The sequence below is a fragment of the Buteo buteo genome, chromosome 8, assembly GCF_964188355.1.
Source record: "Buteo buteo chromosome 8, bButBut1.hap1.1, whole genome shotgun sequence".
NCBI classification, from domain to species: Eukaryota; Metazoa; Chordata; class Aves; order Accipitriformes; family Accipitridae; genus Buteo; species Buteo buteo.
The window spans coordinates 8,549,416-8,575,819 of NC_134178.1; positions in this window are offsets into that span (position 1 = coordinate 8,549,416).

The window sequence follows — 26,404 nt, forward strand, 5'->3', positions numbered from 1 at the left end:
CCTCTCAGCCCCTTTTTTTTTGGCCCCAGGGAAGCCAGGGAAGCTCAGGGAGCCGGTGGGGCAGACGCATTTCACATGGGCAAGTCCTCTGCGTGAGCCGTGCCCTGCTCCGGCATCCCCAGCCCTCTGCATGTGGCTGTACAACTGCAGGGGATTGTCAATCCTCCCTGGAGTTACACTCGGCAGGAAGGAAGCATTTAAACGGCTGCCTGCTGTAGGGACAGCTTTTTTGGATGAATAACAATCTAGACGGTGAGTTGCCAGTAAGGCATGAGGGCAGGCTGGAACTCAGAGGGAACTTTGCAGGAGTTTTGCAGAAAGGCTGCGTGCGCTGCTGACAGGTTCCTGAGTTTTATTCATTAGCTGCATTTTTAATCAATTTGGATTTAACCAGATTAACAGCGACTTCAAATGCAGTGAGCAAGGAGTGGGGAAACAACAACAACAGAAAAAAGGAAACACCACCCTTTATTACATATGGATAAAAGATGAAGTTTTGCTGCTCACCTAAAATTAAGTGAAGCTGCTGCGTTGTTAGCAGTGGTGTTACAAACAGTGAAATTCAAACATAATATGCTTTGCATTTTGGACAAAGCCTACTCCTGAAGTCAGCAATGAAGTAGAGCACAGGAGCGTGACAGCCAACTTCCCCGCTCCTGCAGTACCCCCGGCAGGTAAAGGCAGGAGGGTGTTACGTGCCCTGGACGAGAGGGCTGGGACTCGGAACAAGTGGCTTTTCTTCCCACTTCTCTGTTTAACGTGCTCCTTACTCCTGGACCATGTCAACAAACTTCTTCCTTCACTTTTCAATCAACGGGCTTGACTCCATGGAGTGTTGTGATACTTAAAGTAGCTGGACGAATTGGCTGAAATACGTTATCTACGTGTAAAGTGCTCATTTTTTTCTATGATAATAAAAGCGGCTGGGGAAACTGGGTGCCTGGAGCATTGAGAAATGACAACAAAATTAATGATGGCCATATGGAGAGCCAAATAGGAGCAAACCCCACTTTATTACCATTGGGAGCACAGATACGATGTTTCTGGCAGGGGGGCTATGGGTGTTTCCAGAGATTCTCACTAGAAGTAAATGCTTTTATGGTGAAGCAAAATTTCCAGGTGAAAACAAAAAAGCAAAAATAAATTTCCATACCTCTGTTGAGTATGAAGAAGGCTGAAGCGTGCTCCTGTGTGGAAGGTGAGCAGAAAGCTGAGTACTATTTAGGTCAGGCTGTAAATCCACTGAAGCCAGAGGTTATTCACAGGAATTACAGGGCTAACAGCACAGATCCTGTTGTAAAATTGAACTTTAGCTTTTCCTCATTTCTTGGCAACTGTTCGGGATACTGGCCATTTCTCAACATCCTCTTAAGTATTTTGCCTTGGAATTGAAATCTGGAGATAATTTCCATGTAACTAAATATTTATCCTGAGACTTTTCAATGATTAATGTGCATTTAATCCCCTACCTATGTGATTGAACATGAAAATGCAAATACCTAAAAAACTAATTATATCCTTTAAATCTGGTTCTCTTTTCCCCCTTTATTTCCAACTGGTTTAGGGACGTATTCCCCAAAGCAAAACTCTGTTTTCTTGGCATTCCCTGTTATCAACCCTTCCAGTTGGTCTCTGCAAGCGAAGGAGTGGTCTGGCCCTTGGATGTGCACTGCCCAAGAGCCGATCCCCCAACGTAAAATTTCTCCTCCGAATGAGTCACTGGGTAGCGAGCCCAGCGATGTTTATTTTCCCTGCCCTGCACGATAAGGGATGACGTGTACTGCAGCTCTCGAGGCCTCTAATGTAATTTAAACCCGCTCGTAACAAAGAACAGAGAACAATATCAAACTTCGATTCAGCGCACTAAAGGGAGAAGGTTGCCATCTGTTCTTTATATTGCCGTTAATGAATATGCAGAAGAGACGGACCCACTGGCCACCCGAGCAGCGGGGCGGTCAGTGCACCGCGCTGCCTTGCAGCAGCCGTAAGAGCAAATCCCCAAAGGGACGTTCTTGCGGCGCGGCAACCATCAGCGCATCGGGCACGGACACATCCCTGGCCTCGCCGTCCCCCCAGGAAGGGGAATCGCTGGCGGACCCCGAGTTAGGACCTGCGTTCGCCTCAACGTCAGGAGACAGCTTTAAACTGGGGAAGGGTGGGGTGGGGGGGATCCCCTTTCTGCAGCTGGATTCTCCCAGCGGGAACCAAAACGCTGCAAACATGGAGAGCAGCTGGAGGAGGTTCAGCTACAGCCAAGCACTACGCACAAGCAATTGGTGCCAGAAAAAAAGAGCTCTTCCGCTCCTCGCGGTAAGCAGCGCCTTCTTAATCATTTGCAGTTAACTAAGATTAGCTGTGAAGATGCGCGGCAGAAGTTTCGGCGTGGTGAGTGTTATGTCAACAGGAAACAAAGGAGATGTCCGTACATCTTTTTGCATGTGTAGGCAAGGGAGGAACAGCTGGCAAGTGATCTCGAGCTGCAGAAATACCTTTATGATTTTAGGAGCAAAGTCTGTGATAAGATCATGTTATAACCAGGGTTTGGACTGAGACCTTCTGGGAGACATTAAAGGAAGGCATGGAATTAATGTGTGACAAGGAATGAAAGCATGTCAAGAAAGAGGTAAATCATGGAAGGAGGAGGACAGCATCTTGACAGAAGGGACAAAGTAAAAAATCAAGATACTGCAGGTAAAGGCTTGACGCAAGGGGTCATGTGAAGTTCAAATTCAGACTCTAGCAAAAAATGGCATGTAAAGAGGCACAGCCTGTGACAGCCAGCATAAACTAACCCCCCGGTAGGTAAAGGTTGTGCAAAAATATAATGCATTACATTGCTGTGCAGAAGAATTTGCAAGAATCGGTGGACTGTGCCTGGACAGGGAGAAAGAGGAGGATGCTCTTACCTCAAGCAAATCCTGCAGGGAAACAAAACTGGTGCAGGCTGACAGGACAGAACCAGTCATCTAAAGGAAGAGGAGCATCCATGGGTCCCAGGCAGGACACACACAAGGACGTTGCAGATGAACTGTGGTGGGTGAAAAGATCCGACTTCCAGCAACTGCAGACAGAAATGGTATTTGAGTTACAATGCTGTCATGCCTCTGGTCCCGTCAAAAGGATGCGTTCGTGCCAGGCCAGAGCAATGAAGGAGGGATCAGAGGGATGTCCTCCAGGGGACATGGATGCTCTGAGTCCAAGGAAGAGGCGGGAGAACTCATGCAGCGGGGATTTGCAGGGCCTTGTCGTGCACAGGAGTTGAGAACATGAAGCACAGTCCTTGGTTCTGGGAATTTTCTGAACCACAGGGTATAACCCTTTTCCCTCTGCATATCAAACCTTGACCCCCAGCTTCAGGAAGAGGATCATCCCCCCTGGATGACTGAGCAGTGTCTCTGTACTGTCATTATACCTCCAAACAAAATGGAAGAGGGTCACCTCTGAGCACCCCACTGTCGTCCCTCACAGTGGCAGACCTGTCCTTTCCCCCCCAGGGATCGTGGGGTGCCCTCATGGCAGCACCCCCTGCCCCCCACCCCTGCCCTTCCCTCCCTGTCTTCCAGGCAGCCGCGTTGTTCCCGCTGGTCCAACACGAGGAGTTTCCAATGATCAGAACATAAAGACTGTTTTCTCCCCAATATCAGCTTCCAAGGAATTTCCTTTTTTTTTTTTTTCCTGCCAGACTGTTTGTTTACTAAAATGCTTGCTCTAAAAATATATGGCTCCTTAATTTATTGGTCCACTAGAGAAAACTGCATCATGTCTGAAATGCTTTAATAAGGATCTAAGGCGCGGGATGATCAAATAAATGATAATTAGAGTGTCAGAGAGGCATTCCCAGATCCCCCACCCTCTTCAGATGTCAGTATGCCCCAGTAATCAGGCAGAAGCATGAAGCAGGTTTTGAAAGCCCATGTGATGCTCTTGATAGCCGGCCACCCGCAGCGGCTTTTCCCTGTCCTACTGGACACAGGCAGGACTTCCCATCACAACAGTGCTCCCAACCTTTCTGGTGACTCACGCTGAATGAGTTAGAGCACCAGTGGACCCAATGGCACATGTTGGGTTTTTAACAGGCTTTTCCTAGCTACCCTTGGTCATCACTGCATGTTGGTTGAAGATGAAAAGTTCATGGTCTCTGGACAGTGGAGGCCCAGTTATGTCATGACCCAATGCAGCAAGGGAACCAGGTCATCATTGCTAAGAGAGGCTTGAGTTTGAGTATGCAGGAGCACAGGTGAGTTTTCGGGTGAGGGTCCCATGCCCCTGTGCAGCACATGCTCCACCTTGGGGCATGTCTGCATGCAAAGGGGAAGGGATTTCCACAGGCGCTTTGGTACACATGGAAAAAACCCGCTTTCCTCCCAGTTCCTCTGTTACCAAGGCCACAGTCTTCATAGGAATCGCATGTGTCGTCAGGGCTTTGTTAGGACCACATACCTCTTTTATACAAGGCTTTACCCATAGACTTCTCTGTAGTACACTACATACCTGCAAGTGGCAATATTTGATGTTGACCACTACAAACCTCAAAAACTAACTCCACAAATGACGAATACATCCCTAGCTGCAGGTCTGGGTGTCCTCATGTCCTGAGAGAGAGAAACACCCTACTCTGAGCTCTGCCCTTGTGCCTGGCAGGGGCCAGGAGTTGCTCCTGGCAGGGAGCGGAGGGGAAGACCCTCTGGCTGAGGTGCAATGGACACTCACAAAAACCCCATAGCTCCTCTAAGGAGGAGGAAAAGTGCTAAAGATGGGCTGGCAGGTTGGGGACAAGGCTTCTCTGAGGATTTCCAGTGGAGGGCTTCCCAGAGGCTAAGCCGGGACCCCACCAGTCTATGTCCATTACAGGTAGAGAAGAATATCTTTCCACCATAGCTTGCTCTGGTAGCATGGCCTCGTACAGCCCAGCTCCGCATGTGCCCATGCAGGGCCAAGGGGGTCCCTGGCACCGGCTGCCTCAACCCCCACCGAGGGTTGGGACACCTTCCCCGAGCTCAGCCCTTCTGAGCTCTCTGGGTGGGAAGGTCTCCAGTGAAGTCCCTCCATAATTCTTCATCTCTCTGCCTTTGCCTTGCACTGAAAATCCAGCAGTTACTTAATATTTATAATCCACTGGGGCCTAGATGGTATTACACAGTGTACTAAAATATACATATTATTTTATATCAGATCTAATGCTGAGTCTACTCTAATGCTGCAAGTAATGCCAGCTCTTTCACCTTCGTCCTCTTGGCACTGTGTGCTGCTGGTGCAGAAAAATACTGGGTTTTAGTTCTACACAGTTAAAACCTTCATGGCATAGGGCTGGTTTACAGGATGCTCCAGGGGATGCTTTTTAAAAAAAAGAATTAGTCCTTCTCAAGGGTTTCTGTTGTTGACCAAGATCAAAAACGTATGTGGGAATGGCACGGGCAGAGCCCACAGCACCGGTGGTGACCGGAGCCCATCTCAATCACTCACTTCTGACAATTCATATCAAAGGTACCACGTTTTTCCAAACACAGAGGAAGATGTGGTCTCTGCTCTCTGCTCCTCAGGCACCCCGAACCATCACAGTGTGATTAGGACACTCAGAATCACAGGATGGGAGCTAAATGCTAAGATTGTCAATGGAATTGCTAATGAGGACCTAAAGATGACATGGTGAATGATAGCAGATCAGTAATTGCTTTTTCCCTGTAGTGACTTAGCAATTAGAAATGGAAGAAGAAAATCAGGATGAAATTTGAGAGCTGTGCTGTTTAGAGTACCTGCTTCTGTTTATTTTTAACCCTCTCTTTGATCCTGCTTAATCCCTTCCGCGATGTTTTCGCTCCCTCGCTCTGCGCAGTGCTGCATTATATTTGCAGTGCCCTGTCATTCGCATCATGTCTGCAAGCTGTCTTCTTCAGACATGAGCCTATTTAGACAAGTTGTCAGGCTGAATGGGAAAAATCTTAAATCAATGTATTTCAGCATGCAATCATATATAGGCTAATTTATCTGCTGCCCTGTTCAGCCTGCCAGTTTAAAATGAGGTCTTTCAGGCATGGTGCTTCTGAAAGCCTCCTGATTAAGAGAGCAATTTTTATTGGTAGGGCGACAACGCGATTGTTTTATGGTAATTGTTGTCATTTGGACCTGTGTATATGCAAATGGAGGAGATTAAAAAATATAAAGGTGATGAATACACCGCACGTAGCCAAGATGGCAGAGGGATAGAAACGTTTGCCATGCTGATGTTCTCCACCGTGGCCAGGGCGGAGGAGAGCCGGCTGCCTCTCCGGGCGCAGGGATGTCCCCGTCCCACGGGGACAAAAACCATGTCCGCGCTCAGCCCCACGTCCCCCTCGCCCCAGCCCTCTGCCCCACCACTGATCGAGGTGGCTGCCTCTCCTCCCCCTCCCCAGGCAAAGGACTTTGGGGATGGAAAGTGGATAAACAGACAAAAAGGATGCAACAGTAGCACAGTCATGTCAGCGCGAGCAAGACTTCTTGAGGTGGCCCCGCTAGTCCTAAGGGTAAGACCCCCTTCGGAGTGGGTTTAAATGTATTTTCAGCTGTTCTTTTGCTGGCTTTCCTGGTAATTACTTCCTAGCACTTTTACTTCTCTCACTTTTAAGTGAAGTTTGGATTTGTGGAATACATTGCCTCTACAGGCATGGAGCTTTCTAGCCCTCATTGGCACGAAATCACTCAGCAAGACTACCCCACCAATAAATCTAATCCATCACCTGGGAAGAAATACCTCTATAAATAAAAAAATACTCCAGTCTCCATCCCTTCAGCTCTGTTGCCCCTGAAATCAAAAGCAAAACTCCTGTGGCTTCCCCGGGGAAGGTCTGGGCCCTCAGTGCCACAGCTTTCCCACTGAAACCACCAGCAGGTCAGGAGCTTGCAGATGCTCACCAAGTCTACATCTGCCCGCTAAGAGCTGGACTGAGATCAGCAACTCACTTTAGATAAAGCACTGAGCATGAGATCATACCCTTTTTTTTTTTTTTCTTTTCCTTTTTTACATTACATTATTGAGGCTTACAGGAAGGGGAGCAGGACAGCAAATTTTGTCTCTATTAAAAACACATCAGGCTTTTTCTGCTTTGTAATATATTTTGGTATCCATCTGGGAGAGCGGGTCTGGCTGTTCCCTGCAGTTACAGCTGCGCAGCCCAAACCACAGCAGCCTCCCTTTTGCTCCATCTGCTGTAAATGAGGAGACCGGTGTAGCCCCTCCATTCTTCTTAATGTGCCACAACCCTCAGCCATTTTTTCTTGCCTTGCAAGCCTTAGCTACTCATTCTCACAGCATCTCTGAGCTGCCAGTAGCTGCTCTTCGCCCGCTCCATCTCTTTAAGGAGAGCTGCTAGAGTATGGACTGACTCTGCCTTGCCCAAAAACCCTGAAGAAGGGTGATGGCTGGTGGGGAAACTGGGCACGGTGAGGGTGTATGACCCAAGCTCATAATGGAGCTGTGGATGGGACCGCTCACTGCTTTTGCAAAGGATCACAAGCAACTTTTGTGCCTGAGCAGGTTAGGCATGCAATGCTCCAGTGTCAGAGATGCTCTGTCTTCCACCAAGTATTGAGTGACTGCTCAGGAGTCTGGTCCTGTCCTTCAGGTCAGCAGGGCACATATTCCTTAAAAGCTTAATTACTTCAGCTGCCCAGGATGAGACCCAGTGCTTACATAGAGGTTGTCATGAGTGGGAAAAGCTGAACAGATTGAAGACTCTGCTTTTCTGTCCTGTTTCATTCCTCTTTTCCTGTGTTTCTGAAGTATATTTACACTTATTTCCTTATGAGCCTCTGATGTTCTATGCTATTGCCATTTCATTCACCGTAACAGAGCGCTTGTTTGGTTTGGCATTTGGTTCAGCCTCTGTGTGGGTCGTGGACCCAGTCGAGGATATTCTCTTATCACGCCCCTCCCTCACACTCCAGCTGGCAGCACAGAGATCGAAAATCGCAAAGCATCCCCACTAAGTGGAAGGGATGATAAAAGTGCTTTGTCATTGGGCACTACCACTCATTCTCTTGCATTTAGCGTGATGCAGGACTTCCCTTGCAGGCTTTTACCCCCCCGATCAGCTGAAATGTGGTGACTTGCTGCAGTCCTGGTGAAACAGCAACTCCCACACTTGCTGTGCTGTGCACCGAAGGATTGCTTCACTGCCTCCTACCACCTAATGCAAGCTGCTCCTCTGTGCTAGGCAGTACCATCTGTGGGAAAAACCTCTCCCAAACCTCTCACTGCTCACACAGTTGATCCATTTGAGGTCTTTCCTCTAAATTAGTCTGCCAAAGCGCATCTTTGTTCTGCAGTTTCACCACTTCTACTGCTTTCAGTAGTGTTTTCCCTGAGAAGTCGTCCTGCTAAAGCCACAGACCCATTCCAACGTGCTCTTCTCTTTGAGGAGCATTGGCCAAGCATCTTGCATAAGGTACTTTCACTCGTGAAGCACGTACACCTGAAGGCATGTTTCCGAGTTGTCCCTTCCCCATGTCACTGGCAGGCAGCGGTGTCAGGGATGAGGCAGCAATCCTGTTCAACTCCATCCCAGCAAGGAGCTAACTGCAGCTCACAGTCCAGAAAGACTGATTTTTTAAAAGCTGAAAGCCAAATTGCTGGAACAAAATCCTACCATTTCAACTGGAAAATCTGTTCAGCTGGAGCTGCGCTGCAGAAGAGGACGGCTATCTCATTTTGCATAAGACACCAGCAAGTAATCTGATGATTTTCTATGACTAATATGATAGGTCATATCTGAATGGTCGATGGAGAGATGAGAGGTTTCATATTCTATTACCAAATCCCTGAGCCATCTGGTTCCTAATGACTTCTTTCAAAACAAAGGGAATAAAACTTCTGGATTGTGCAACGCCTTCTGACAACCTCTCTTAGACAAAAGATGCTCATTGCTTCATATCAGCAAATGAGATCAATGCCTCCATCAATTACAGCTTCCGTGCACCCCTTTCAGGTATTTCTGATCATGCACTTAATGGCAAATATATCCTTCTCCTTGCTCAAGCTGGTATCGTCCATCACCAGAGGGTGGAAAGTAGAGGGCAGTGTCTATTGCGACAGTGACTGTTTGTTTCCAGTGGGCCAGTGGGGGCATGACGGCATGTTTCCAGTGGGCCAGTGGGGGCAACTGGGGGGAAAACCCGGCAGGAGCATGGGGCTTGGGAGGGTGCTGTGGGCTGTGTCACCTTTCCCAGCGGTGGTGACAGCAATAGGCCGGAGCTCAGGTGAGGAGGAAGACCCTTCCCTACTTCACATCCATTTTCCATGCCTTTGCTTTAACACCAGGAGTGCGTGCGGTGCCTCCTTCGCTCCCGGGTTGACTCTGCCGCAGCTTGGCACGTTTTGGGGAGGATGCCTCAGAAAAGCTTGGATGCTCACAGACAGCACGCTCAAGGAGGGGTGCCCCGCGCCAGCCTGAATCCTGGGCTGGGTGAAATGCAGACAGGAGACCCCAAAAGAAAGTGTTTTAAAGGGGAAGCTGCTGCCTTTGCTTCCCGAGGCCAAGCCCCCTGGCGCAGCCCTGAGATGCCAGCGCAGCTTCGGCGGGTCGGCCGCGCTTCTGCCTTTTGAATTACTGATCCTGAGCGCAGTATCTACGGCAGGGACGGCCACAGGGACTCTCAGCCGCCTGAGCAAAAGCCTGTGGTCACCGAAGCCCATGCCACGCTCACTGAACTGGTAAAATTACCCCAGCTGGTTTGCTTAAGTGATAGCTCAGTAACGTTTATTAGTTGCGGTTGCGGTGCAAACCTGCCCCAGGGAAACCCAGGCCAGAAGTTTATCCATCAGTGCTTTCACTGTTGCGAAGCTTTCGATGATGTGGGGTTTGCATGTTGCCTGGCAAAGGTCCTGAGCCCCCTCCGCTTGCTGCAGCCTCTGCTCCAGGTGGTCCTGGGCCACAGCAAGATGTGTGCAGAGGTGCTGACATGTTCTGCCTTTGGTCCTGCCTGTCCTTAGAATTTGAGTTAAAACCATACACAAACAGAAGAACATAAAATGGATATATTTATTATTCCCTATTTATCATTTATATAGTTTAGCCAAGCATACCATAACATTGTTTGTGAGATGCTATCTGGGATTACATATCCAATAAGTACGGTATATTATCAGCATACTATAGCACTATTATGTATAATTATATATGTTTATAGATACCCCATCACAGACCAGCTTGGTTCTTTCTTACATTTGTGATATGTTGTTTGTTGCGTCACGTTCACAAATGATACGCTACCTCTAATTACGTACATTTATAGATGTATGCCATATTTACTGCGCACTATAGTATTTGCATCATCATCAAACAGAGTCATCCTGTTGATAGGCCAGCTGATGTTTATTTGCTTAATGTCTTTTGATTCTTTAAACATCTGCCTTTTAAGTGGTGGGTGCCTTACAACGGATTCATCCAGTAGTTAGACCCGACGTACCCAACTGATTAACCCAGTCGGTGAAACCCTCGTTTCAAGCCCCCGGCTGTTTCACAGGGGCCAGGGTTTCACCACCGACGGCTGGTGTTACACAACTACCCGATTCAGCTTATTTAGGAAGAGCTCTGTTCTTTGATGGGTTTGGGGTCACTGTAGACATGAACTCAGCTCTCAAGTAAAAGGCTGGATGACGAGCTGTAACACCGCCTAAAATCTGGGCTGCCGGCTGTAGCTCCTCTGTATTGCTTGCTCAAGGGTAAGAATTCTTGGGTCTGCAAATAGCATCGGTCTGCTGTGCTCCTTTGGTCCTTTCCCTAATGTCTATTGAATCGCTTCTCTCTTCGTACTACATAATTCAGGTCTGGTTGAGTACAGAGTTTTTTATTTATTTATGTATTCAAATTTTTAAAATGCATCTCTAGGCATCTTAGCAGTACACTGGGCACCTACCACATAAATTAAAAATAACAGTATAAACTTAGACAAAGGACCATCCATAAATAACTCCTCCTCAATTCACACCCTTAGCAATAGCCTTAGCTTGGAACAGGGAAATAGATGGGCTTTACAGCCTGTTGGGAAGGTTAATAAATCTGGGCACTGATAGACCAAAGGGGAAAATGAGTTTCAAAATTGAGGCGCCTCCTCTCCATCCCCTTCGTGGAGATGCCTTGCCTTGAACTCTTCACCTATTCTGGTCCTCAGTGGGAGACCAGATCCTGCTTGCCAATTTAGGGCTAGAAACACGGACTGTCAGGGACATGTCACACTGCTACCATGCTGCAAACTAGCTGACCACGTTCTGATCACATTAATATCTTATTTTTAAATAACTTCTGTCCACAGCTTCAGAAGTGATTTGATTTAGCATTATATTTAGGTATCCTGTCTAAGATACTTTAGAGAGAGCTGGGTAGTCAGAAGATGGCTATTCACCCTTTTCTAAACATCAGGCACTTTTTATAGACGTCAGATTGAGCACCAAAATCACCGGTTAGTTTTGAAAAGGTAAGTCTGTGTGTGAGTGTACAGGGGAAAACATCCTCTTTAGAAGTAATTTGCTGAAAACAGTTTTAGTATTTTGTTCCTGCCTATGGCAATTTATGAAACACAAATGAGATATTGTACCAGTAGCGATGCTGAAATAAATCACTCTAAAAACAGAACTGAAATTTTATTTCATTACTAAAGTAAATATAAAAGTACTTTAGCACAGTTTCAAATTAGATTGGGGTTTGGTCAAGCTTGTTATAAATCCAATGATTGTAAAGCAAATGGCTCAAGATGAACTCTCAGTAGAGCGCTGTTGCAAATACGGCTAATGGGATGCTGTGAGGTGCAGTGCAATAAACAGAGAAGCAAAGAGGTGGATCTTGTGCCTGCAGCACAGGAATTGAAGGCAATGATACAGCGTGCTGTGTCTGGGTCTGCTGTCCAGTCCTTAAAAGGATGCTGAGAAAATAGAGAGGGGGACAGAACGTACCTCCAAAAGTGACTCATGGCCTGGAGAAAATGCCTTCCTCTGATTAAGCAGGGGAGCGGAGGCTGAGCTCAAACTGGGGTCCTACAGCCCCCCTGTAAATGATGCTGGAAGACCATCGAGGAGGGCACACCACAGGAGGGAAATGCCCGCAGAAGGTGGAGTCCTCCGTGCTGGCAAAGACCAAGAGGTGAGACACATGGTGGTGGCTCTCCCTCCTCAAGAGCAGGGCTGACTCCCGGCTTGGGTACCTCTTCCATGATTCTATAACATCAACCAGCTGCTGGGAGCAGACGGTCACATCAGAAACACGGTGCAACCCACAGCAAGAAAGTCACAGCAAGAAGCTGGGTAAACTTTATCTGGGGGGTACTTTGGGAGCCGCTTGACAAACCACTGTTGCCTGCAAAGTTTGGCCTCGGTCCTCCTGCCCTGGTGCAGGGTGATGGGCTGGGAGAGCTGGGCTGCTCCCTCCAGCCTACTCGCCCGTCATTGCCTTCTTGCTCTCAGCTTGCAGAGGGGCTGCCGAGCTGCTTCACCAACGTGAGGAGTAACCGTCTCACCGCCGAAGCCAGCAGCACCTCGGATGGCTGGGTGTCCCGCAGCCTTTTTCCCACAGGAGAAAGCCCCACGTTACCGGTCAGCGATCAGCTTCGGCTCGTTTCTGATTTCTGACAGGGGCCGGTTGCCGGCACGCTGCCCGGTAAGCTGGTGGCAACCGTGCCCACAATAGCTGCCCTCAAAGGTACGGCCCCTCCGTGAAGGGGGTTTCGGTGGGACTCCTGCTGGAAAAGCCCACGGGATAGCGCTTGCTTATTCCTTAAGCCTTACAGCCCCAACGCCAAGCTCCCATCTGATTTCTGAGAAGGCAGGACTTGATCCCGTCGGAGACTCACAAACTCCTTCCCTCCTCAACAGGAATATTTTCAAGCTGGCAGAGAGGGAGTTCCCTTGCTGTTATTAACCCACACTGGGCACACTCGGGGGTTGATTCAGAGCTACGAAAGTTATTAGGAAGATGCTCATTGATATGTAAAACCCTGCATCATAATGACCAATAAATAAGATCTGTTGCTGAAGACGGAAGATTGAAACTACAGTTGCAAGTAATGTCATAGCAGGGTAGATGCCGCAATCTGTGCAACATCCCGGAACTGACATGTTTTCTATATGCTGTGCTATACCCTCCTCTCACAGCACCTGCACTGATGTAAATGTGCATTACGCACGTTCATCAGCTGAACAATAAGCCCTGTGGAATGAATGATTCATTATAAAATGGTTTCTTTTGGAAGAGAAAGAAGGTTTTGTCTAGTTTTTAGAAGTACCACAGGAAAACTCCATTTATTTATGCCTGCTTTTGTTTGACACTAGCTTCTTTGTTCCCCTCTGCTCTTGCTTTTCTAGTGCCAGTTAGCAGCAACGTTTGGCAATGGCAGCCAGGGAAAGAAGGGAGAGGCAGAATCATTGTCAAGAAGGGAAAAGAAATGTCTGCCTAGCAAAACAGAATTCAAGCTACATGTTCAAGCAAGCAAACTAAAGGCACAGACATTTGAGGTTTTTCTTCAAGTGTGTTTACATTTTCTAGTCATTCAAACCTGTTATTTCCCACTGCAGGTCTGATTTCTCCCTTCAGGCTGTCCCTAGCTCATTACCTTACTCTGGTCAGAAGAAGTCCATCTTAGAGACCCGGTTGATGTTTTGCTTTACAGCTGTGGTCTAGAAGGAGATGCTCTTTAATGGGCACAAGCAGATTTGTATCTGTTAAGGCTTTACTGACTGCACCGAGTGATCAGCCATAGCCGTTATCCACCAATACCAGTCCACGGGCTGCTTTTAGCCCATCACCTGCTCTTAAATTAACGAGCTGTCCCAGGAGGCCGTCCTGTGGATGCTGACACAAGGACCAGATACCCCAGCACCTCCTGTGACTGCAAAGCCCCAGCGCTGGGACCCCGCGCTCGCCGCTGCCCACCAGTGCTCCCAGAGAAGGCAGCTCCTTTTCGTGCTGGATACGAGACTTGAATGTGCCCGCTCCTGTTGAGTTTTGGGATGAAGCTTCTCCAGCCCTAACATAGTTTAGGGCTTCCCTGTAGCTACAAACAAGTGGGGTGTTTTATAAGCTATAGGAAAATCAGGCTTGCTGGCTGAAGTTATTTGGGAGGCTTGGGACACCTCCGACTCCTGGGGTTCACCTGTAATTTCTGTACACTGCCCCACCAGGTGTTTTCTCTGTAAAGTTTGTCCATGAAGTGAATTTCAGGTGAACAACTTATTCATTTCCACTATATTGTGTATGCTCTGGATGCAGTCTCTGAGGAGAACTCTAATAACATCAGAAATGCTTGCATTAAAATACTATCTACCCGCCTTTAGTAAGCTATTTGTCTTTATAATCGTTCAAACAGACAAGTTTTCTCTTCCCTCTGATTAATTTCAGTATTTAAATGCACTGTCCAAGAAAGACACAGCCAGGCCTGAAGATTTTTAAATCTAGGATAAGGAGCATGTTTCTATGTTCTGAGGTATTTTGCTTTTTGTTTAACAAGAAACCCATGGAAAGGAGGGGAGAAGTATCCCAAGGGAGTACGAGATGATACATCTGCCCACGGACAAAACAAAAGGAAAGTGCTAGACATAAAAAAAAAAGATGCGCGCTTCCTCTTCAAGGCTTCCCTCTGGAAGTTTGTAAAGTAGCTTCACTAACGAAAGAGCAATTTGTGGTGTATGGAAGAGGTAGGAATGAGAACAGGCACACAGAGGCAATCAGGAGCATGCTAGAGTCTGAAAATTTGCCACTCACTTTGTGATTCAAGGCACAATAGGCATAAATAAAACGGGATGCAAAAAATCGATGTGGGTAAATAGTAAAGGATACTTTGGGGGAGATTGGAGAGGAAAGGTGTAATTGCTGCTGAGGAATGTTTAGAAATAACTGAGATAAGAGGCATTAGGACAATGGTATATGGGACTGGCTCACGGTGATTCGAATCAGAGGCTGACCCTAGCTCTTGGGACAGATTAAAGGATGGCTTAAACGAGCTCCTGGCTGGGATGGCTGAGATAAACCTGGCCCTGCCTGATCTCCAGAGGACAGAGCAGAGTCACCACTTTGCCCTTTCCTGGGTTTCTCTGCTTTTACAGCCCCTCCGGCACCCCTTGCAATTTAACCGTGACCTTTCCTGCGGTGTTGCAGAGAGCTCTACGGTGGGTCTGGTCCACCACTCTCATTTTTTACGCCTGCCCAATCCCACTGGGCTCAGCTTGGGGTTAAGGCAGCCCTCAACCAGGCGTCTACAGGGCAGGCTGTTGGGTGCTGCTCTTGCCCTGCATCAAAAAGGCATTTCACTAATGTCCAAAATTTGGGCTCAGCCAGGTGCTTACAGTGCTCGTTGGGGGTGTTTGGAGCTCTCACCCGGAGAGAGGCAGAACCTGTGGTTTCACTAAATCCTAAAGTAATCCCCAAACAGGGAGAAACAGAGATGTCTGCTCCTAGCGCAGCTGCTTAGGAAAAATGAGAAGTATTAGTGAGCTCGAATGACACAAGGCAAAGGAGAGAAAAGACATGAGGTGGGCTGGTAGGAGATGAAAAGCACTGACACGTAAATCACGGCCCATCCACTGGTTTTATATGCCAAACAGTAATAAATACCACGCGAGTTAAAACAGGGCACCGTAAATGAGTATGGAAGCACAGAAAATAATCAAGGATAAGAGAGAGACATATGTGAAGTGCAAAATGTCACCCCAGAGAAGGGAGGGAGGCGTTACAGGGTAGAGGGGAGGGAGTGCAAGAAATAACACACACACGTGCGTACTCAGAGACAAACACACAAAAGCAAAAATAAAGCATGAAAGAAATACTGTGCAAGAGGTTAAGGTAAATAAGAAACTCTTCAGATATGCAAGGGAAAAGCTCTCAGGAGGAGACAGCAAATTTACTTGCAAGACATGGTAAGGATGATTTATTGATGTGAGTTGGCCACTGGTAAATGGAAAAAAAAATAATAATTAACTGTTTTCCTTAATACTCCCAAAGGAAGGTAGGATGAGAGAGGCTAGGGCATATCCCACACTAATTTACATTGTGGGAGGGCAAAAAACACTGGGAGAAAAGAAGGAGAGCATGGCCTGACTATCAGACTGCTGAAGAAGTGATGAATCTCTGGGGGGGAGGTCGATGAAGTGCAGGAGGCCAGAGGCGTCCCGAAAGCAGGGTGACGGGAGATGGGTGCTCGGGGGGGAGGATGGGGGACCCTCTGCCGTGGGTCCCGTGGGACACCACCTCCCCCATCTGCCCCGGTCCGCCCCCCTCGCAGACAGATCTGCTCAATGTCCTCTTGGAAATTAGAGAGGTGCCCACCCGTGGGAGACCCGCCAAGGTTAGGGAAGTTTCCAAAGTGCGCGATTGCCTTCAGGAATGCAAAATAAGCCATTTTACAGTAAAGCGGAGGGGATAGAGTGATAGTGGAAAAGTTACAATCAGACTGCCATGTATGAATTTTGGCAGTTTTGCCAAGAAGAGATCTGCCTCTCAGATGTGCCGTTGCTGCTGCAGCAGGGCTCGGGCATCGCCAGGCTTGACGAAACTAGACTTTAAATGACTCTCTGATTTGATACTGTAGTATGAAGCTTCAGCGGTGTCTGCGGCATTCCCAGGACTGGGTCCTATCCTAAGCACCATCTTCATCCACGTTGCCACCCCAGCTGCGTGTCAAGGGCTGGAGGACCGGGGATAAATGCGTCCCTGTGCCAGTGGGGAGAGCTGCCGTGGTGAGACCTGCCAGCTCTGCCAACCAGCGGGAAAGCTTGGCAGCATCCACCAAGACAAGAGGCAGGCCGGGACGAGAACGGCGAGGGTGTTCCATTGAAAGGGGCCAGGCAGCCGCTGGAAGGATGTTTGGGATGAGGAGAGGCAGATGAAAGTGCCGTGTGGCTGGGTGGCTCGACCCGGAATGGCAATAACCCTGTTACACACAAGTCTAAGTATTAATGGGATCCAATATTACATGGCTTTTGTGACCTATTTGATGAGCCAGTTTATCAGGCTCGCTTAACCTTCCCCTCAGACCTGCGCTATCAGCCTGTCAGTGTCAGGGTGCTTTTTTTAGCCTCCCCTTTTATGTCTGTGTAAGCTCCAAGGGCAGATACTGTATCCTGTAAAAAGGATTGTGTTCAGGAAGCTGATAAATAACCTGTGCCAAATGGAGGCAGCAGCATCCCTCATTTGGTTTTGGAGGACAAGTCCCAGCTGCCTCTCTGCTGGTGCCCAGAGTGCTGAAAGAAAAGTGTTGCTCATCTCTGCTCTGGATTTGGACCCTTCCTCTTGCCTCCTCTAGGGAGGCCTGGGAACTGGCCAAAGACCGTGTCCCGGTGGCTTTCCCTTCCCTACAGGTCCCCGTCGATGGCAGCAGCACCAGCTGCATGCAGCTCTGATGGGTACTGACAGCAGCACGTCTATTACAAAAATAGTATACTAAGTTGCTGGGGTAGAAAACAGTTGTACTGAAATAAAAGACTGCAGCACCTCTTGATACTTATTCTCTAGGTCAGATCCTAAGGTTTCCCTCTCGTTTCATCTAGCTAAATATATATGTCCAGCTGCTTGCATAGCCTTTGGTAGTAGGAACCAATCTGCAGAAAAAGCCCTGCTCTTGCGTGCTGCTTCCACCTGCCAGCATCCCCGCTTCTGGACAAGCCCTGCTCTTAAACATGCATTTTCTCCCTGGAGGCCTGTTTCCCCAGCAGTCTCCCGTGATTCATAAACTTTATTCAGCCACCAATTTTCATCACATGCCCTAAAGATTAATGGTGTCACAGTTTCGCTTTAGAAATTCTGGGTAGAGCCGTCTCCTTTGCAGGCAGGAAACTTTCTTCTCCTGGGGCTGGGAACCTGGAGACCAGCCTTGCCTATGAAGAGCTCCCATCCTCCCCACAAATGGACGGCTCTCTCCCACCGGCAAAGCAGCTTTCGAGCTGTGGCTCATAACCCTTCGTGCCCTGACGTGTTTCACAGAAACACCTGAAATGGTGGCCTGGCCTCCCGGGGACATAGGAGGGAGGCAAACCTGAGAAGTTCAGCCACCACTCTGGGGACCCCAGCCACGGGAGGGATAGGAAGGGAAGGCTTTAAAGCTCTCAGCTGTCCTAGAGACCGTAGGAAGCCTTGAAAACCTTCCTTTTTATTCCTCATGTTGCGATTTTTAATCTGACACTGGTTCCCCAAGTCACTCAGCAAGAGTCTTCTTCCTCTGCTCTTCCCAGGGGAGCCCACGGATCTGCTAACATCCACGAAGCTCTGACCTGGATAAATGATTCCAGGCATTTGACCTTCACCCTTGTGTTTGTGGGAAAGCTTTTGGGGTGCAAAGGTATGAATACAGTGCAGCTATACTAACATAAGCCACATGGTAGATGCTTCCACTTTGCAACAAAAATGATTTTTTTGTGTGGTTAAACTTGGGAAACAGTTGAACACCATACAAAGGCAGCAGTTATACCGCAATAGTAGAGTCCACATGTGAGTCTTCTCTGTTCCTGTGCTACAGTATCTGGCAAAACTTCCCTGTGCAGGTAACATCTCAGGTACTCGGTTGTTTGGGATGGGGCCTGAGCTCATTTGAGATGCTTAGACCGTTCTTATCAGACTCTCAGGTCTCAGGAGAAGAAAAATAAACCATAAAGTAAAGAGATCCCAAATTTTAATAAGCTGGAAAAGTGCCTGCACCTCCTCTCCACAAGACACTGTCATTTTTCATTTTATTTGAAGTCTTCTATTACATTTTATATTTTTACTTTAAAAATATCTCATTGGAAAAAAGAGTGTATTTTATGTCATATTTTCAGTTTTTCCTGCCCTGTTCCACAAGGCACAGAGAAGGAAAAATATTGGCACATCTCACCTGTTCCCACTGGAAGAAATCTAATCAGGAGGACAGTGAGATGATGTGATTTCCCGTGGGAGACTTCCCATACCTGGGAACACGTGTGATTTGCTCGTGGGTCCAGCTCAGGCGGGTGGCAGCCATTTACCAGCCCTGCTCTGCAGGTAACCAGGGCTCAGCAAAAGGCAGACACCAGCTTGGTTGGGACCAGATGTCAATTTTGCTCGGTGTTTGAGGCACATCTTTCCCCCATGCTGCTCCGGGACATCCTGCAATGTTTACCATTCTCCTAGTTTTTCACAGGGCGGTGATGCTGTACCCCCTCTGCCCTTGCCACAAGGATGCTGCATCCTTCCTTTGCTGGGATCCCGGTTCATGCACCCTGAGGACCTCAATAAAATTTGGCTTGGTAGGAAAAGCGTAGGCACTCTGCTCTCTGTGCTCACCTCCTGCATGGCTGCACCAGGCTGATCCATCTGACCCGATGCGGGAACATTGGTGGTCCCGTATATCTCGGCACCTCGTGCCCTTTTAGAGACCGGAGGATATCTGAGGCAGGCAGATTCGGCAGAGGATCTGCCGGCGATGCCCACCCTCCCGGAGCCGAGCAGCAGCTACAAATCAAGCAGGGTACCCTAGGGCATCTCGAATGGCACTAGATGCTTATATTTAGGCACCCAAATCCCACCTGGTGAGTCAGCAAAGCCCTTTCCCAGCAGTCCCACTCCCTGGTGTCGGCGTGGGGCAAGAGGGATGAAGCATGCCAGCATTTCCCTGTGTGTCACTGCTAAGCATACCCTGAAGGTAGCAGTCACAGGAAATTCCCGCAGAGTGTAAGAGAGAGGCAGAGCCTTTCAACAAGTTTATTTTTAACCATCCTGCAGAGCTGTGTCATTGCCTGGGAATACTACAGGCTTATTTGGGGATGTTGCCATTCTCAACTGGGTTCTTCAAAAGAAACAAAAAAATAAATAACAGGCCCTTGAAAATCTTTGTTTGCTTCCTGTTAGACTATGTTGGATGTCTTTCCTGAGTATAGTTCATTTTTAGTTCTGCATGGAGTTAGGAAGGCTGCCTGGGGTTTTGTGGGACAGGTATGGTAAAGAAAGGGTCTGTCATCTCCAATAATATGGCACACAGGCTATGTGAGTGAGGAATACCTACATTCAGAATGAAAGCTGACTTTCTTTGGTGTAGGTTGCCTTCTAGCCTCTGGATGCTTGGAACATATTGCAGTGGGGTTTTTTTTTTGTTCTAGTTTTCTTGCTTTGTGAAGCAAAATTGAAGGGACTGAGCCCCAGAGCATCTTAATCCCAGGGAGCCAGGGGGTTGCTTTAATCACAGTTACCCAGAAAAGTGGGAGCCATTGCAGCTCTCAAAGCTACTGGTCTCCAGTGCCTGAACACGGGGTCAGCTGTTTAACCTGTGCCGGAGCTGAGTCCTGCAGGATGGGAAAAACCTCTCGTGGGGGTAGCCTAATCTCGAGTGTTTGGGGTTTGTGCCTGAAATGCTCTGATGCATGTCCTTTCCCGGCTCCGCGAAGGACGAGCGCAACTTTTATTTCACCCTTGAGCAAAAGAGAGAAGGCACCAGTGACTTGTGTTTTATTAAAGCCAGGCCAACTGCTTGGGGCCTTCCTGTGACAGGAATTATCAATCTTAAATATATATAGTGGAACAGGCTGGTTTTGCCTAAGGCCTGAAGGATGAGCAAGACATCGCACTGCTATGTGCCTTGTATAAACACCCATTCTTTGGTGCCCGTGTGTCTGGGGTAGGGAGAAGCTTTCTGGCATAAACGCTGCCCCTTGACCAAGAACACTTCTCCCAGCGATGCTGAAGTGCCTTGCAAACACAAAAGAAAAGCAGCATACGACCCTAAATACATCATTACGATGAGAAGGTGGGGCTCAGGAGCTGTCACGGATTGTTTTATCAGTTCCCAGGGTATCCCTGCATTCCCCTCGCTCGGGCCGGCAGCCCTCATGCACCTACCCTGCAAGCTCCCTGAGCATCCCTGGGCTTTCAGCAGGCACCTACCTGTGTCGGGTGGGACCCCCTGGTACCCAGCACAGGCTTCTCTATTCCCCTCTGGTGACTGGGCACGCAGGAGCTGGGCTGTGATTCAGTGATGCTCTTTTGGCTCTGAGCCTCAGATCAAAGTGCCGCAGCGTTTCGTGGTACCCAGAGCCCGGCAGTGCCGTGTCCTGATTCACTGGGAACTCACTCTGCCAGTTCAGCGCCACCAGGAGCTGTTTGAAGGCTGTGGGCTGCCAGGCGTCCTGTCAGCTCAGGTATTGTCTGTCCTCCTGCAGCCCTCACAAAGGCAGCATAAAAGCAGAAAGGCCTATTTTGCTCTTTGGCTACTTCATCAGAAATACCCGCGCCTGCTGCCAGGCAGGTTGCTAGTGGAGGGGGACGCTGCAGTCACGGACGGGAGGGGAAGAACCTCATTTTTCGGGGGATACATCCTCAGCCGGACCGGGGTCTATGTTCTTTTGTTCATGATGCTCTACAGGCTCAGAGGCAGAAGTGATTTTTAATGTTTCCCCCCATGCGAATGTAGGATCTAATTCCTCCCTCCCTAAATCAAAAGCAAGATGAGAAGGCGAGAATCCAGTTTTGTCTCATCTCAGATCTCTGTCTCTGGAGGATACAGGGCTTTAAGATCATTGCGCCTCCGTAGCTTCCAGCTAAGAGAATGACATCCAGAACAAACACCAAAATTGGTTAAAAAGGATCACTTAGAGAATAAAAGCAGGTTGGGGACGACTTCCCATCCCAGATGAAATTAGTGTAATTGCGTCAGCCCTTTCCTCTCAGGACCAAGTTGCCACGGGGCAGTTTGTTTTGCTCATCCTAATACACACAATGTGTTTTTTGGACTCGTTCTCTAGTCATCGCGTGCCCTGGCGGCTGCCTTCCCCTCCGATGCGCGGGCTTCGTCTGCCAGTGTCCACGCCGAGCGCTTCCACAACCAAGGAAGCCGAAAGGAGCCCTGGCCCTTCTTCTGTCGCGCTCGTTTTGACGGCTGCACAGCACCTTCCACCTCTCGAAATGCAAGAGCAGAGAGGGCAGGCTGCGGTCCCAGCCCCTGACCACCCCCCTCTTTTTCCGCAGGACAGAGACCGGCATCGCGCACCGAATTTCGGATGGTATTTTGCAGCAGTGCTTCCTTTCTGGCGGTTAGCCTTTGTGTCCTAGCCGTCTGTTAGCGCAATTGCTAATTGTCCGGAGAGCCTCAACAGAAATTGCTGATAATAGTCCCAGAATTTCACAACTGCAAAACAAGTACAGACTGTGTATAAACGCGGATTCAGTGGGCTGCCAAGCCATTAGCTTTTGTTCATTTTGCTGTTTAGGAGGCACCTTTAATTTTATTTTTTTTTCTGTATTACAAAGTGAGAAATACTTAACATTTATTTAATTAGCTTGGCTACAATACAGACATTCCATGATTACAAACCAAAGTCAGTAAAAGCCTAATGTGAATGGTACTTTTTTGTACCATTGGAAATTAAAAATCAGTTGCACTATGATTAAATTGATTCCGGGTGGTTTCTTTTGAGTAATTATGTTCAAAAACTGTCTGCCAGTCCAATTTGCTATCAAATCTCACTTTATCGCTAACATTCCACATGCAGGTGCATAGACAATATAAACCCAGCGTCCTACAAAATTATCATCCTTTTGTAGGAGTGAAATGCTGATTGTTTATTATCTGATTTAATTTCTGGTGGTTAAATCTGAGTAGTCTGATTTAGCAACGTTTTGAATCAACCTTACAAATATTTGAATGCATTTATGGAACAATTAATGTGCAAAACAGCGCAGAGCAAAGTCAGCTCTTCCGCTGCTTAAATCAGGGGGCCCGATTCTCAGTCCCCTAGGGAATGGGATGTCCCCACGGCAGCCCGGCGTGGCACCACACGTGAAAGGAGCTGCGGTCGTGAAAGGTCCACGTGATGTCTGGATGGAGTCAGGCAGCCTGGTCTGCTGGTCCATGGCTCTCAGCGGTGCTGTGCTTCGGAGAAGGGCACCCTCAATGTATGGCACCCTCAACGTATGGCAGCCCCTTGCGGCTTCTCCTCTCTGTGGGACCAGCAGCGAGAGGAGCTGGAACCAGGGCACCCCAGGGATGAATTTGGGCCCGTGACCCGGTCCCGGATTTGTGCTAGTGTACCTGAAAGCAGGATGAGACCCCTCGGACTGTGCTGCCAGCTGGGAGCGAAGCCTGCGGCTGGCTGCAGGGCAGGAGGCTGGCTGCGTGGGACACGGTACTGCTGCCCTCAGGTTTCGGGGCACCGCTCCCTTCTTGGGCGTGCTGGAACAAGGTTGTCAAAGAGAACTCATTTCTTCACTGCGGGGGTGAATCCAGCCAGGCGCTAGAACAGCTCTGACCTAGCACTGCCTGCCTTTATTTATCAGAAACGTTGGATGGAGTCAATACTGCCCATAAGCTTTCAGTCATCTGTTCTCCCAGCCGTGAGGGGTCATCCCTGTTTGCGGACGGGTGGAGGCAGCCGACGGAGCCGGTTTGGGGACCCCCCCCCCGCACAACTCTCCAGCCTGGACATTTCTGAGCTTCGCTCGTGGCACGTCTCGCTGTTAGAAAGTACTGAGCGCAGGCTGGGACGGCGCTGGTGTTATTTTTGCACGGCCACTGTTGTGCTGGATGTCTTGCTTCCCCTCTACACAGCATGCCGTAGCTGGTAGCGATGCCGTTGAGAAAGAGGTGACTCATTTCCACCACCAAATCTCTCTCGCACAATGCATCTATATCCTGTTTAATTTCACACCTATCCTGTTTGCTTAGTTACATAGCATTACTGTTCTATTTGGTGAATTTTAGATAGTATTATAAGGAGTGAATTTCATATTATATTATACTATATGCTAATTGCACATTTAATTTTAATTTGTAATAAGTTTATACTGCAAATAGGAAAATGACTTATAAGAGTGTTTTAACTAGATGTGTAATTTGAGGATACAAATTTAAAATGCTACACGAAGCCTTCTGGGGCAGAATTGCAGTGCCCTTACTCAGTTAGGTAAATGGGAGTTTACTTGAGTGAAGAAGCATTCGTAACTCAGGGAGTATTTCAGGACCACTGTTTAATTACAATAATTACTACTCATAAGTCACAAACTCGGATGTTATGCATCACCAGATCTGTTCCTGGCTTTGCTGCAGATGGTGGGCAGCGCGATGTTGAGCAAGGAGCGCGCAACCTGAGCTGCGAATCTCTTACTCACCCCTGCGAGGAGTTACTCATGCTGCTCATTTTGCCACAGGAGTAACGACAAGATTAACACCCCCGTTTTCACCAAATACGCAGGAGTTCCTATGGTGGAAGGATGCTATCGGAGCAGAAGCCATGTTACTTCATTACATTCTTATTTTTTTGGCCTGGGCTAATGTGTGTGCTGGGTGGACAGTTTCCATCTTTCCCCACTGTGTCTGCCCTATATAGACTAAAAAGTTGCTCTCCTTCTGTCTCCGTTTCCATGGTGGATTTTAGTATTGCAAATACTGATCAGACGAATGACAATGAAAGAGTCTGTTCGGAGCACCTGGAGGTTTGGTAGGCAATATAATTTGGCTTGCTGTGAACACTTGTACTTGAAATTTCCAATTTCAGTGTGGAATTAAATTTTGACCTCATCAGCATACCTGACTTAGCACTACTGGCAGGTTTGCTAACCCTTTATTTAATGTTCTGATCTACTGTTTGTTTCAACTTTAGCAAAAACCTTCCTTTTCTTCAGTAAAGTGTAGCAGCCAAGCTAAACAAATATCAGAAAATCCTTTTAACTATGTCCACTTCTTCTTTTGTTTGAATGCCTGGAGCTTCCCACCCCATCACGGCACTGCTCCTGCGCTGCAGCCTCGCAGCCAAAGCACCTCGTCGCTGCTGATCCTGGTGCTCACAAGCACCGAGAGCCCCGCTGTCCCCAGGTACGGAGGAGTTTGCCTTTCCCATTTCCATTTACTCCCATGTAAGCAGAAGAGGAGCATTTTAGCAGCTTAAAAACCTGCTTGGCTCTGGACTGATGCCTTCCCTCCTTTCCCCCCCGGGAGATGCACAGCAGAGGGTCCTGCCTTTCAAGGTGCAGGGCTGCTGGAAGAACCAAGCCCCTGGATGCAACAACACTTTGTCCACCCCTCAGGGCACAGGATCTGGCTCAGATGCCCCGGAGCTGGGCAGCCCACTGATGGGCAGGCAGCTGGGCACCATTAGCTGGGAAGGGAGCTGCCCTCCGAGCGGGGCCACAGAGCAGCAGAAGCAAGTTTTTAGGGTAGTGCCAGCTCTGCCTCCTTTTTTTGCAGTCAGTGCCTCGGCAGGGTGGGCTTCGGGATGGCTTGGGAGCAACCACACATACGGGACAGAAAGGGAATCCCTGCTGGGTCTCCCGTCTCCTTCACCCAACGTGTCTGCCGGAGCTCACCCCGCTGTGTGGGCTGGAAAACACTCTGGGAAGTCAGGGCAAGTTAAGGGATGTGGGAAAGGATGTACAGTGCAGTGTCCAAACCGAGACAAGCTGCCATGAAAGGGGCCATGAGGAGAAACAGACACCCAGCCACTGGGACGCAACGCTATCCACAGGGCTTGGCTATGGCCAGAAAGCAGGCGCCCTGGAAATGAGCTTTCCACAGCACTCTGAGGTTGGCCAAAATCTGCCCAAAGAGCCACACCGAAACATCCTTTTCTCTACTCGTAAATTGGAGAAAGGCCTAGAAATGGTGACGTAACCCTGGGCAGAGCAGGCTGTGTTTGCCAGCAGCTCCCACCGGTAGCTGTAAGCCCACATGCTGCCTGGCAGGCGAGGCAAATACCCGCTGCACCTGCAAAGACGCGGTCCTGCCTGCAAAAGGATGTCATGCCTCAGACCCACGGATTTCAGGCGGGTGCCCATTTTCCTCTTCATTCCTGCTCTGCCGACCTTCTGGCTCGTGGCTGCGGGACCTGGGGCTGCGTCCGCAGTCATCCCTGCAGCGCAGGATCGCACCCTCCAAAGTCAAGTGCAAAGGCAGAGGCTAAGCAGAGATTAGAGATCAGGTATTTTAGTCGGTGGACATCCTAAGAACTTGATCCGAATGGCTTGGCTTAAAATAAATAACCCATTTTCAATCAGGTTTTGCTTGTGACGGACAGACCTCCACAAACATAGGAGAGGAGAAGTAGGAGAGGGATGAGGCAAGGCTCTGGAGCAAATCCTCCGCAGTCATGCATAGCAGTAACACCGTGCAGAGCAACACGGACTCACTAATACTCATGTTTCTCAGTTTAAGCAATGTGTCCTGGTTTTCCATGTACATAGCATGCAAGTAGCCATGTTCTGCTGACAGCTTGGGTTCCTGTGGGACTGTTCCCATAACACCAGTCTGGGAGGAGAAAACTCGAGGGAGTAAACGGATTTTTTCCCAGTGGTTTCATTGGCTTTCGAATCAGGCCTGAAATGCTGCTGATGCTAAAAGTATACGTGCTTTCGACTGCACACAATTAGCCATGCCCTTTAATAGCTTGATCCGATCCCTTTGCAGGACCAACAGTAATACCGGCGTTGAGGTGATGCCAGGTGATGACAAGCCA